The 13,874-nt window shown below is 40.7% G+C and overlaps 3 non-coding genes across 3 annotated transcripts; all 3 read left to right on the top strand.

The window, feature by feature from the left end:
* Positions 1 to 1,396: 1,396 nt before the first annotated feature.
* TRNAA-CGC (transfer RNA alanine (anticodon CGC)) lies at positions 1,397 to 1,468 on the top strand. Its single transcript has one exon. It is a non-coding gene; the product is annotated as a tRNA-Ala (tRNA).
* A 4,076-nt stretch (positions 1,469 to 5,544) lies between these two features.
* On the top strand, positions 5,545 to 5,617 carry TRNAK-UUU (transfer RNA lysine (anticodon UUU)). The gene has a single exon. It is a non-coding gene; the product is annotated as a tRNA-Lys (tRNA).
* Positions 5,618 to 10,852: 5,235 nt separating this feature from the next.
* Positions 10,853 to 10,924, top strand: TRNAA-CGC (transfer RNA alanine (anticodon CGC)). The gene has a single exon. It is a non-coding gene; the product is annotated as a tRNA-Ala (tRNA).
* Positions 10,925 to 13,874: the final 2,950 nt, after the last annotated feature.

Here is a 13,874-nt window from a genome sequence, read left to right as displayed (position 1 = left end):
GTATGAAACCAGAATATGTCACGCAAAATATGCCTCTTTGACATGAAAATTACTTTGAGCTGAAGTTAATTAAGATGCAAAAAAAAAAAAAAACACACAGAAAAGCTCTCTCTACCCTCCCATATCCGCCCAAAGGCAGGGTATAAATTCTCCTTTTACTGGAGACAAACTCTTACCAGCCCAGAGATGCACCGGAGGAATCTGCAAACAAATCTTACTCCACTAGTTTCCTCCCATATATTTAATTTCCCACAGTTTTCTGCCCTTGGAAGATGAAAACTGCATTCCTCGATCCTGTCATTTGTCTACAAATTTACTGTTCTTTGTTGAATATACTTCATTAGCCGCGGTGCTAAGCCACCACTTTGAGTTACTTTTTGTTTAGGTTTCTTCTGTGTGATGCCTGTTGCACACATTAACAAGCTCTGTTTTTCTCTTGTTAACCTACCTTTATGTGTAAGAGTGCCAGCTGAAAGCCTAAGTTGAATAAAGTGTTGTCTCTCCCGTTCTAGTATGCTGCCCTCTCCACATCCTATACACCAAGCAAGTTGGACAGCACCCCATTAGATCTACACACTATTAAAATGAGTCAAGTCCTCTGATCATGCACTTGGGAGTGAAAGCAATTACAAGATCCTCTAAAATTTCTAAATCCTTGCATTTCATTTCTAGACTTATTCTTGGAGAACCAGTAGCAAATAATGGAAATCAGTGGGGACAGGTATTTTTCCGAATTTCTTGGATTATGTGAGAGTAGAGTGCACAAAATGAAGTACTGGGTTCGGTTTCTAGCACCTTTGTTCCTGCCCTTTTCTTTGACTCTCTTAAACCATGTTGGCACAAACGTTTCCCACTTTCCTCTTTATATTCCCTAACTCACTTTTTCTTGCTCATAGCAAAGTTAACTTCATACCCATTTGCTCCTGATCCCTTTCCACTCTAAGGGCCTCATCATCATTGGTGATGTCTGTCTTCCCAAGGAACATTTAATTGAAGGAAATAAAAAAGAAAGATCTGGTTCATTCAGGATTTCCTGAACCCAAAACGACAAACATGGCAGATTCACATCATCAAGCTTGAGCAATCAATTCCATTGGTAGTATTGTTGAGGAGCATGAAGGAAAAAGGACAGAAAGAGAGAAAAAGAAAAAAGTAAGACATTCTCAGTCAATTATCTCTTAGAAAGCATTATTCTTTCAACTGTTCCTGGGTTAATTAAATAACTGCAGGCCAGGGAGAAGCCACTAGACTGTATCCAGGTTAGTAACTTCAGAAATAGTGTACTTTAACCTGGTAGACTTTCTCCAGAGAACTCTTAGCTTACAAAAAAAAAAAAAAAAAAAAAAAAGACGGAAAAATAATATTTTATGAAACAGCCAGAAGAAAGAAGAGGTGTGGGGGTGTAGCTCAGTGGTAGAGGGTGTGCTTCGCATGTACGAGGTCCCTGGTTCAATCCCTGGCACCTCCAATAGAGTTTTATCAACCCCTTTTCTCATATCCTCTGCGAAAAGAAGGGCAGTGGACTGCTTTTATAGTTTTCCCATTTTTACTGCCTCTGGCTTCCCACCTCCCAGGGTGGGGCATCAGCAAAATAAAGACAAGAAGAAGGAGAAAGAGAGGAAGAGAGGAAGGAAGGAAGGAAGGGAGGGAAGGAGGACGGGAAGAAGGGAGGGAGGGAGGAAGGAAAGGAGGGAGGAAGGAAGGAAGGAAGGAAAGAAGGGAGGGAGGAAGGAAGGAAGGAAGGAAGACAGGAAGGAAGAGAGGGAAGAAGGGAAGAAAGGAAAAGAAAGACATTCCCATCAGACATTTCACTTCCAAAGCAAGAAGCCTCCCACCACAACTGGCATATGCAAATAAAGACAGGACAGAAAAAGGACAGAATAAAGGGGAAGAGAAACGGCCCTATTCTTTTAGTTCTTTTAGTTGTATGAGCAGTCAGATCTGCATCATCTAACAGACAAGAGAAAAGCTTTCACCTGACTCCCCTGCCTCCCCCTTCTCATCCCCACCTCCTTTCCCTCCACCCCTCCATCCATTACTGGACCCAAGCAGTTGATGTGGGGGAAGTGGGTCCCAAATCTTTCTGAGTGAGTAACTGAGAGAACATTGAACAACCCAAACAGCAGCACTAAGGAATGATGAGACTGTCAAAGTGAACATTGGGAACATAATTGGAAGTTTCAGGGTTGGAAGCTATTAGCTGGCAGGAATAGTTTGATTTGGGTGGAAATTAGGCTTAAGGCATTACAATTTTTTGTTAGCAGCTGGATTTGGGCAGATGATAAATTGGGTCTCACTGGAGATTTTCACGGACCATGTAGTAGAAAACACCCAACCCCATACACACACTCCTGGCTGAAATAAAACCACGAGGATATTGGCGAGGAATGAATTATAAAATGTCTTGCCTTCTACATTTCCTACATTTGCCCACTGAATTCCAGTTTCTTGTTTTTAGAATTTTAAATAAAGTCATAAGGTGGAATACATGATTTAACATCACACCAAAGATTTCTGAGATGCAACCAAAGTGGTAGTGTGTGCAGGGTTGGGGAGATGAAGAGGGAGGGATAAAAACAGATGGATGCATAAATTTCTTGTGTTTCCTAAAATAAACACTATTGGTATAAACAAAGAGCTAATTAAAATTATAGAACAACTTTGTTGCTATACATAATTCTACATTAGGTGAATATATCAAAATCAGTTCCATTTTCAATTTTTTTTGGATGCTAGTTTGTGTATCAAAGGAGTAGAATAATGTAAAAGCTGGATTTTGCAGAGGGAGGGAAGCTGGTTCATGTGTACAAACAAAAAAGATTTCCATTTAGCCTCTCAAAGGCTAGGAGGGCTGAGAGGGTAGGATTAGCAACTCACAGAGGAAGATGAAGAAGGCAGGACTCCACAGACACTGGACCTTAGGATGCCCAGTTTACCCAGCAGCTGCTATAAACACCTAAATCACAGACATCCAAGGGCATCGTTTTTGGACCCTCCCAGTTGAGAAATGCTTTTACAAAGCAGTGTCTATGTTAGGGCAGGTGCCAAGTAGAGACTGCTTTTAAATTCCTTTTTGAGTGAGTTATCTGTTGTCCTCTTTATTTTCCTTCCAGTGGCTCCTAGCAGCTCCTGGCAGAGAACAAAAGCTTGCCCTTGGTGTTTTCTGTGCCAGGAACACTGATGCATCTTCTCTCTCTTCCTCTTCATACTCACTAGATTAAACATGGAGCCTCCATACAGTCTCAGATAAATGAAGGCAGTGGGCAGAATCATGAAAGACAGAAAGTCTCTGAAGAGCACTGGGACTGTAGACACTGTAGCCCCCAAGGGAATCCATATTCTGGGCACCTTTCCCAGGGAAAGGAAATAACTAATACCTAGGACCTCTAAGGTTCACCTTTGGCTCCCTGATGGTCAGTGTGCCTCAAGTGGCTTCAGCTTGTACCTTGGGATTTGTTACTCCTTCTCTGGTCATCTCCATGGTACCACCGGTTTCCCACATCATCACAGCAGGGGACTGTCCCTCCACTGCTCCTGACTGCCGGAGACCTAGCAAAAAATTCAGGGGAGTGAGTACAATGAAGGGAACTCAGAAAGTTACCTCCAGAAATTTAGGTCCAGATGGAAAGAGAAGACAGAAAACCTTCAGCTACTAAAGGAAAAGGGGTAAGTGTCTGCCATAGACAGTCACTGGTTCTGGCACTGTTTGAACATGAGATGAATTTGAAATGTGTAGGAAGCAACTTCATGATGATGAAGATGTCTGGTAAGCAGGGCCATACCTGAGTCTATAATTCAGCAGATAGCTTGCATCTAGAGACCTGGATTTTAACGTGGCTATGGAAGACAAGGCCCCTGAGATGAGAGTAACACATGGACTGAAAAAGACCCATTGGAATTGGAGAATTAGGAGTCATTGGTATGCATTGCAGGAAAACAAAAGAATGACTGGCTTTAGATTGATTTCGGACCATGTGGCTCTTTGTTTCTGCTTCGGGTATCTTCCCTACTTCTCTCAACTTGCTTCAAAGTCTGCTCCACAGCTAGCTCTCAGGAAGGCATTTCCATTCCATCAGCAAGGAAAGTCCCAGGAATGGGGCATTTTTCTTGTCTTCAAATTCTTCCTTTGCCCCAACTTCATCCTCCTCTGCCTCCAAAGCTGCCTAAAAGACCACAGAGGTAATGCAGAAGAATACAAAGAAGAAAGGTTTTAAGTGTTTTATTTGTGGGGCTTCAGTATTTGTAGCACGTGGGCTCCACAGTTGTGGCTCGCGGGCTTTTAGAGCGCAGGCTGATTGTGGCGCTCGGGCTTAGTTGCTCCGCGGTATGTAGGGATCTTTCTGGACCAGGGCTCGAACCCTTGTCACCAGCTTTGGCAGGCGGATTCTTAACCATTGCGCCACCAGAGAAGTCCTCAATGGTGAGTATTACGGGAGGTGGGTAGGGATGGGGCGGATAGAGGGGGATTTAGGTCCTTCCGGAAGGAAAGAGATAACAGAGCGGAACGAATTCACAAAACCTACCAAGAAATGCAGAGCGACAGAGTGTGTCTAGCAAACCTAGGACAGCAACACGGTCGGGACCCGGCAACTGCTTTCCTTATTGAGGTTCTGTTTTGAAAGACAGAAGGAGGAGGGACGAGGGAGGAGGAAACAGAATACACAACCTTTTTCGGACGGAATTCTCTCCGGAATGTGAGAGAGCAGGGAAATGTATGGACTGGGAAAGGAACTAGCGCTTTGTATGTCTAGAGAGCATCTCACATCTCAGGCACTCAGGCGCAAAAATACTTTCCGCCTATTTTGTCCGACAGGTAACTCAGATATTAATTTTGGATGAAGTCCGAAAGCATATTTTAGAAGAGGCCGGACAGTAATTTATTCTATTAGAAAGCTCCGCAGACTCAAAATCTGGCAGGTTGGGAAACCCTGACTGGAGTGTCAAAAACCTGGAACCTGGATGGAGTGGACTGAGTTATTGGGAAGATCTCACGCAGGAGCTGGCAGAGTGGACCAGAGCGGAAAGGCGAAGCAGTGCGTGAATGGGAAGAGGGAGGAGGCGAGGTTGGAGTTAGCAAAGTAGGGAGAAGAGGGCTTGAATATGGATCTCTAAACATGAATAGGATTTGGGTAGATGGGTAGGAAGGACGTGTTCAAGCTCCACCTCTCTTCTTAGCATCCTATAGGTACAAGAAAATGTTGGCTTTCCGTGATTTTAGGGAAGTGAGCAGCAAACTTTTGTCCCACAAGAAGATCCCACTCATTTTTACCCAAACCGCTGGCTTTTGAGAGCATCGTGGGGCTCTTTCCATAGCTGAGGTAGCTCCTCAGAGCGTTGGATTTTTGAGAGAAGTCAAATTGTTTCAGACCTTTTGCCTGTTGTGGTGGCAGCAAGTTAGTGTAGAAGTGAGATCCGCAGGCTGCTTTTGGCTTGAGTATGTGAGGTATTTGTGCCGGCGACTTTTTTTTTAACGCTTTGAGAACTCAAAATTGAATCCAACCTAACGAACTTACCTTTACTAGGCCGTAAGACGGCCCCTCGTGGGCCCGGGTAGCTCAGTCGGTAGAGCATCAGACTTTTAATCTGAGGGTCCAGGGTTCAAGTCCCTGTTCGGGCGAGAGTGAGCTTTTTCTCTCCTAACATTACAAAAACAAAAAAAAACAAGTGTCCTTGCTCTGGGCTATGAACTGCCAGAGGCAAGCGGATTAATCTTAAATGTTTCATACCTTCGCCCAAGTAAACAGGAAAAGGGGGTGGGGGTGCGGGTTTCGATAGTGGAATGTGTGCGGAGAAGAATGAATGTTGGCAGTCTGTTGTGTTTTTGCTCTGAGGGTGTTAGATCGAGCTTGCAACGAGTAGTAGCTTGGGTTTGAACATGATTAAGATGCCTGTTTAAGAAAAGTTAAGATGGAGCCTTGTGGAGATATTTGGCAACCACAGTGATCCCTAAGATGGCAACTCTGCAGCAATCTGTGATTGGGAGGGGTTTTATTATTATGGAAAAGAGAGACAGTATGTAGAGCGAGAATGTAAAAGGGCTTATTGTGATTTGAAGATTGGGAACTCATTAACGGTATTCCTGGAAAAAGGTGCATTAAGCTAGACTGATCTTGGACTCCAGATAGTATAATGTTCCTTGAGCTTCCTTAGAAATCCCGGGAAATGCTTAGAAATCTAGGTGAGGTGATTGGTATCTAATCTCCTTTTTGCCTGCTTCTGACCATATGAGAGTTTTGTTCATGTTCACAGAAATCCCATGAAGCAGATTTTGAACTTGGAAGGACCCCATTTGTCGGGAAGAACTTGTCTCTCAGTTTGTCCAATAGATTCATCTGACTGCCAGAATAAGGAATAGGAAAAGGAAAAGTGACAGGTCTCAATGAGTGAGAGAAATGTGTGGGGTGGGGAAATGGGGCTGGCTTTAATTGCCTCTGCGTCTTGGTGTAAAGCACAACTAGGATCATGTCCATTGTCCCTGGTAAATCATTACATTGTGACAGAAGCAAACTGGATTCCAAGTGGGGTCTTGTACATTCCTGATATAAGCAAAAGCACGGTAAATTGGGAAGCACTGCCCAATATAATATGAGGCACAAATGCCAACCACATATATAATTTTAAATTTTCTAGTAGTCACATTGAAAACAGTAAAAAGAAACAAGTGAAGTTAATAACATATTTTATTTAATTCACTATATCTAAAATATTATCATCTCAATAAATAATCCATATAAAGGCATATTACCTAGATAATTTACATTCTTTTTTTTTTCTTACTAAGTCTTTGAAATCTGCTGTGTACTTTACAGTTACAGTACATCTGAAGTTGGACTGGTCATATTTCAAGTACTCAAGAATCACATGTGCTAGTGGCTACCATATTGGACAGCAGAGTTCTAAGGATTAATGCATTTGAATAAACAGAATAAAATATATAGATGTGCATATTAGAGCAGTTTTGTAACTCAACTCAAAATCTATATGCAAAATTTCACTCATATTTGTGAGGTGTGCCAACTAAAAATTGGCACTTGTCATCTGTCTCTACAAGGATTAAATCACTAGCTACTGCAGCTGCTGACCTTCAACACACCCTGAAAGGAATTTGGAGTGGAGATCAGCAATGAGGCACTCTGTGCTCTGGGAAAAACTGGCACAACAGGCCTTCAAATAGTTAGATATTTCCAGGAGATTTTATGAGCCCAAATTCTTTCATCTTGTCATATCTAGAAAAGCACTAAAATCATTAGCGGTGACATCTGCTCCTCCTGACTAGCAGCAAGCCTCTGCCAAAATGTGTGCTTAACTGCACGTACTCCCTTCACCACCAGAATCTTATCTAATACTGACCTTCCCCCCTACGTCTTCGGAGCCGTTCCTCAGAGCTATCTGAGACACTGTCTCCTGGGCTATAGTCCTCACTTTGCCCCAAATAAAACTTAACTCACAACTCTCACATTGTGTGTTTTTTTTTTTTTTCCAGTCAACATGTGTCAACTGAAATAAAAATGCACAATGCGGGAGCTATGAGTTTCAGTTTTATTTGGGAACGTATTGAGGACTACAGTCCAGGAGCGGCTATGTGCAAATACTGGTAAATGGCCACTATGTAAGGTTACCTGAATTCTTTCTGATAAAGTGCTAATATTTAGTATCCTTTTACCATCCTTTATCTTTCCTATACCTAAAGACTAATATATGTTTTCCCGTGAATGACAGTGATTGTCTTCTACCCAAATCATTCACTCATAAAAATGCATGTGTTAAAACTTGAGAGGAAACATGCCATTGGACATTTCTGCCAGTGGATATTCCCCCCATTACTTCCTGTATACAGAAAGTCATATTTAAAATTTCTAAGTCAGTGGTCACATTTCCACAAGACTCTGAATCCCTCAGTTTTCAAGAAATTACTTTGGGAGACACTGGGGAGAGAGATCCTTCTGTTCACAAGAAAGTCAACTTCAAAATGTTGATATATACTTTAAGAAAGCTATTCAAGTACGTATATGCTTTGAAAACAGTGTGTCACAGTAAAAAGATAAAATATATATTTGAAAAGAGATTCAGATATACATATTTTCAACAAAGGACTTTATCATAAACAAGGTAACATTTACATCTGAAAGGAAATTCAGATACACATTTGAAAAGAAAGAGAGTTACAATATCTTTCAGGGAAAAAAAGGAGGGAGGAGAGTAAAACAAAGAATATTAGCTGGGCATTAGAGTCTTCTAATTGGTATAACGTTATTTTGATTGTGAGGGAACTCTGTTCTCATCAGGAGTTCTATGTGTGTCTGTTAGATAAATTGCCAATTCAAATATTATGCATCCATACTTTATTTCTGATGGTAATTACTGAGCACAATGGGTTATAATCCCCCATTATGGATAAAAATGGACTTTTAAATAATTGGTGTGGCAAAAGCTGGGTAGTTACCTGGAAAAAAAGTTTTGACTCCATATCCCACAACTCACAGCAGGATGAATTCTAAATGGTGTTTGAGATTTATGAAAACAAAACTTACTAGTACTTCAAAAACACATGTGAAATTTTTAATAACTTTGGAGTGGGGAAGGCTATTGAATCAATTGTGATTCAAAAATCCAAAATTATTTAACGGAAAATTTTGACAAATTTGATTTCAAGAGAGCTTCTGAAAGAGTGGTAAGAGTATAGGTAGGGCTTCCCTGGTGGCGCAGTGGTTGAGAGTCCGCCTGCCGACGCATGGGACACAGGTTCGTGCCCCGGTCTGGGAATGATCTCACATGCCGCAGAGCGGCTGGGCCTGTGAGCTACGACCGCTGAGCCTGCGCGTCCGGAGCCTGTGCTGTGCAATGGGAGAGGCCACAACAGTGAGAAGCCCACATACCGCAAAAAAAAAAGTATAGGTAAAGTTTAGTAGTTTTATCCTTTTCTTACTTTCCAAATTTTCTGCAATAAATATGTATTATTTGAATAATAATAGAGTAAAACAGAACAAAACAAAGCCTCCTGTGAAACAAAGTAAAAATACACAAGCAAAGTCAATGAAAAATTCAGACTGGGAAAATAGAATTGCTATTCATACAACAAAAGGCATAATTTCCCCGTGTCACTCAGCATAGGCTTGATCATGATGTAAAAGAAAACATCCACAAAATCTCAGTGGCTTAAACAATAAAGGCACATTGTATATTTTCCCTCATTGGTTGGCTGTTGGCTCTTCAATAGTCTCAATCTGGGATTTAGGATGATAAAGTAGTGTAGAAGAGGGGAAAAAACATCTTTTCCTCTACCCATCTTAGCTTCGTTGATTGGAACTGTGCAAATTAAAGCGACAAAAAACAGATTAACAAGAGAGAAACAGAAGTTTATTAATGCATGCATCATGCATACACATGGGAGGATTCAATGATAAATGACTCAAAGGGGTAGTTAACCCTGAGCTTATATAGTGTCTTAGGAAAGAAAGATAAATTTGTAGAGAAGTGATGAGATAAAGGAAAACGGTTTTAAAGGCTTTTGAGGGCAGAAAACTGTGGGAAGGTAAATATCTGAGGGAAACTAATGGAGTAGGGTTTGTACAACTCCCTAGCATTTGGTATTGTCAGTGTTCTGAATTTTGGTTATTCCAATAGGTGTGCAGTAGTATCTCATTGTTGCTTTAATTTACAATTCCCTGATGATGTACGATGTGGAGCATCATTTTATATGGTTATCTGTCAACTGTGTTTCTTCTTTGATGAGGTATCTGTTCAGATACGTTGCCTGATTTATAATTGGCTTTTCATTTTCTTGTTGAGTTTTAAGAGTTCTTTGTATATTTTAGATACCATCCCTTTATCAGATACGTGTTTTGCAAATATTTTCTCCCAGCCCATGGCTTAAGAGTGTCTTTCTCAGAGCAGCAGTAATTTTTAATTTTAATGAAGTCCAATTTATCATCATGAATCGTGCCTTTGGTGTTGCCATTTTCACTTTTGAAGAGTTTCTGTTCTCTGCTGTATGACTTCTGAAGTGAGAGACAAAAATCACTGCAGCTGGGTCTGGGGTCAGAAAAGCCCTTTCAGTAGATTGTAGTAGTGCAGCGGGGCTGCGGGTGCAGAAGCGCTCCGGACCCGGATGCTGGTTTAGGAGGTCTTGTCCAGGTTCATTCTTCCACGGGGTAAAGTAGCCTGCGGAACGAGAAGCTGGCCACTGGATAAAGGAAAAGGGGAAATAAAGGAATGCGGGCTTCTTTAAATCTAAAATTCTTCATGAAGCCAAAGTTCACAGATAACCACTCCGGTTATCTGTGGTCAGGTGGACTAGAAGGTCTCTGTGGGACAAGCCGTTGTCTCTGGGGACAAATATTAGGGCAGGATTTTCACAATTTCATCTATCTGGACAATTTTCTTTTTTTCTTTTTTCTCCTCCAAGCGGGATCAAGTTGGAAGACGCAGCTCCAAAGATTCATTTGACCATTCAACTTACTGTGCTGCAAAAAAATTGGGTCGCATTTTCCATGAGCCTTTGTTTTGGCTCGTAGACCATTTTTCAAAGGGTCCTGAAAAATCCTTCAGTTCTTTCCACCGGGGTTTCGATTTGACTGACGGGAGAGAAAACAATTGTGCTGAAACTACTAAAATAAGAATAATTGTGCTGAAGCTACTAAAATTGGGCTCTGTTCTCAGTAACAATACGAGTTGGATGTTGTCGGCGGGTCTCGGAAGGGGGCTACTTGGATATAATCCGAAAGAGGCTTTAGGTGTAATTCGTCTTCAATGACGGCTACTCTCTAGTTGGAAACAGAACAACCCAAAATTGTGCACAACGCTTTGAGATTTTAAAGGGACAGGAATGCTGCCCGGTAACCGAGCTGCAGTAGGGGATGTAGCTCAGTGGTAGAGCGCATGCTTCGCAAGTATGAGGCCCCGGGTTCGATCCCCGGCATCTCCAGTGAGTCCTTTCGTTTTCGTTGCTGTCAAATTCAGCCTTTGGCCTTACATTACTAAACAAAATGTTTTAGCTCATTCTCATTTTCCCCCCATTATCATTCCCTTTAAATCGAGCTATTTTCCATCTATGTGCTTATTTCTCTTCCGTTTTGTTAAATAACCACCGCCATTTCCCCTGCTTCCTGGAAACTTCCTTGGGGTGTCTTATTATGCAGTGAGTAGTACAAACCCAGAGGGACAATTCACAAGTTAATTCATCCTATGAATGCACCCAGGAAAAGGGAATACAGCTGCATATCAAAGAATTATTTAGCTCAATTAAAGGAGGTCCTATCCATTCCCACTATCCACTGGAAAATAATCAGTAAAAATAAAATATCTCAGTAATTTTTTTTTAAGGGGAGGAGAAGGTAACATGTTTTTTAGTATTGATGTGGTAGTTGCACATCAGTATTCAAGGGTACACCCTATGACCATAGAGGAATTTCTTTATGCATAGTTACTAACCTAGTTACCATTTTATTTCTCACTGCATCTTTGGCATTACTCAACGTTTCTGTGCAGAAAAACTGGTCACAGTCCAGTACAGGAGGTCTGGAAATGTAGTAAAGGTTAGGAATAGCCTGTGGAAATGGAAGGCACCCTTAATAGCATGCCTGTTCTCCTAGCAACCAGCCCCTAACTCTAGAAGCAGGCCAAAGCTCACCTCATTAACATAACAAAAACACCTTTGTCTCTCTCATCGCTTAGGAAATTCCAAGGATTTTAGGAGCTCTGTGCCAGCAGCAGGGCTGAAGGCCAAATATACATTTCTTATTATAAATCACAATATTAATAATGTATACCCAGATGTGAAATTGCTGCATCATATGGTAGTTCTATTTTTAATTTTTTGAGGAACCACAAAACCCTTTTTTTTCTCCTTTCTTAGCTTATCAGTTATAATTCTTTAACTTTTTTAGTGGTCCCTCTAGATTTTGTGGTCTACATTTACAATTAATCCAAGTTCACCTTCCAATAACCCTATACTTCTTCACAGGTAGTGTAAATACCCTTGTAATAAAAAAAATCCTACTTTTCCTCCCTCCTAGCTATTGTATAATTGCTATCATTTATTTCAGTTATATATAAGCATACATAAGTATATATACAATATTTGTATAACCATATAATCAAATACATTGTTGCTATTATAATTTTGAACAAACAGTTATCTGTGAGATCAACTAAGGAAAATAAAAGTTTTTATTTACCTTCCCATATCCTTCTTTGATATTCTTCCTTTCTTTATGAAGATTTGAATTTCTGACCTATATTATTTTCCTTGTCTCTAAAAAACTTCCTTTAACACGTCTTGCAAGACTGGTCTACAGGGAACACATTCCCTCCATTTTTGTTTGAGAAAGTTTTCATTTCTCCCTCACTTTTGAAATTTTGCAGGGTACAGAATTCTAGGCTGTGGTGTTTTCTCTCAACACTTTAAATATTTCACTCTAATCTATTCTTGTTTTCATGGTTTCTTAATAGAAGTGAAATGTAATTCTTACCTTGGTTCCTCTATAGGCTAGATGTTTTGTTTTGTTTTGTTTTGTTTTTCCTCTGACTTCTTTCAGGAGTAATTTCTTTATATTTGATCTTCTGTAGTTTGAAAATGATATGCTTATATATAGTTTTCTGTTTGTTTCTTTTTTCATTTATCCTTCTTGGCGCTCTCTGAACTTCCTAGATCTGTGGTTTGCTGTCTGACATTAATTTGGGGAAATTCTCAGCCATTATTGTTTCAAATATTATGCTCCTTTCCCTCTTTCTTTTCCTTCTGGTATTCCCATTACGCATACGTTATATTTTTTGTGTTTGTCCTAGAGTCCTTGGATATTCTGTTCTTTTTTCTTCCCCCCAGCCTTTGTTTTCTTTGTTTTTCAGTTTTGGAGGTTTCTATTGATATAGCCTCAAGTTCAGAGTCTTTCCTTAGTTATGTCCACTCTACTAATAAACCTAACAAAGGCATTCTTCCTTCTATTACTGTGTTTTTAATCTTTCGCATTTCTTTTTTCGTTGTTTGTTTTAGGATTTTCATCTTTCTCCTTACATTGCCTATCTATTCTTGCATACTATCTACTTTTTTCATTAGATCCTTTAGCATATTAATCATAGTTGTTTTAAATTTCTGGTCTAATAATTCCAACATCCCTGCAATGTCTGGTTCTCTTCTTGCTCTGTCTCTTCAAGTTGTTTTTTGCCTTTTGATATGTTGTGTAATTTTTTCTGTATAGCCTGACATGGTTTACTTGATAAAAGGATATATAGGACTTTAGTAATGTAGTGGTGAGATGTTAGGGGAGGAGAAGCTTTCTCTAGTCCAGTGATTAGGTCTCAGTCTTTTAAGGATCTTTTACCTCTGGGTCGTGAACTTCACAACTGTTTCTCAGTTGTACCCGCCCCCCCACCCTGCAATGCCCCGACTTAAGTGGGACAACATAGCTGGAATATGCTGGGATTGGGTTTTTCCCTCTCTCATGTGAAAGTCTAGAGCCAGCTGGAACTGAGTATTTCCCTTCCTTCAGGACAATTAGGCTCTGACAAAACCCCAGCAAATTTCATCATGGTTCTCTTCTCCCCACTCTGCTGGAAGCATGAAGGAATTTCCCCCCAATATTTGCATATTTAATGTGAGAATCTGGTCAAACTCCTAGGGGTAAAACTCGCAGAAGTGTGGGGATGCCACCTCCACCCTGCCCCGGCCATGACTCAGGGTCCCTGGAGTTTTTAACTATCAGACTTGCTTACATGGATCCTTAAGCAATTTATCAATTACAGTTCAGGTTTTGGTTCTTCCTGTGGTTTCCACTTGTGAGTCACTGCTCAGGTAAGTCATCACTCCCTTTATTCACCTGTCTATCTCTCCAATCTTGGGGGCAGCCATTTGCCCTGTGTCCACACCTCTCTTATAG

Source organism: Mesoplodon densirostris, chromosome 10, assembly GCF_025265405.1.
Source record: "Mesoplodon densirostris isolate mMesDen1 chromosome 10, mMesDen1 primary haplotype, whole genome shotgun sequence".
In the NCBI taxonomy this organism is placed as follows: Eukaryota; Metazoa; Chordata; class Mammalia; order Artiodactyla; family Ziphiidae; genus Mesoplodon; species Mesoplodon densirostris.
This window is presented reverse-complemented; position numbering and strand designations above follow the sequence as displayed.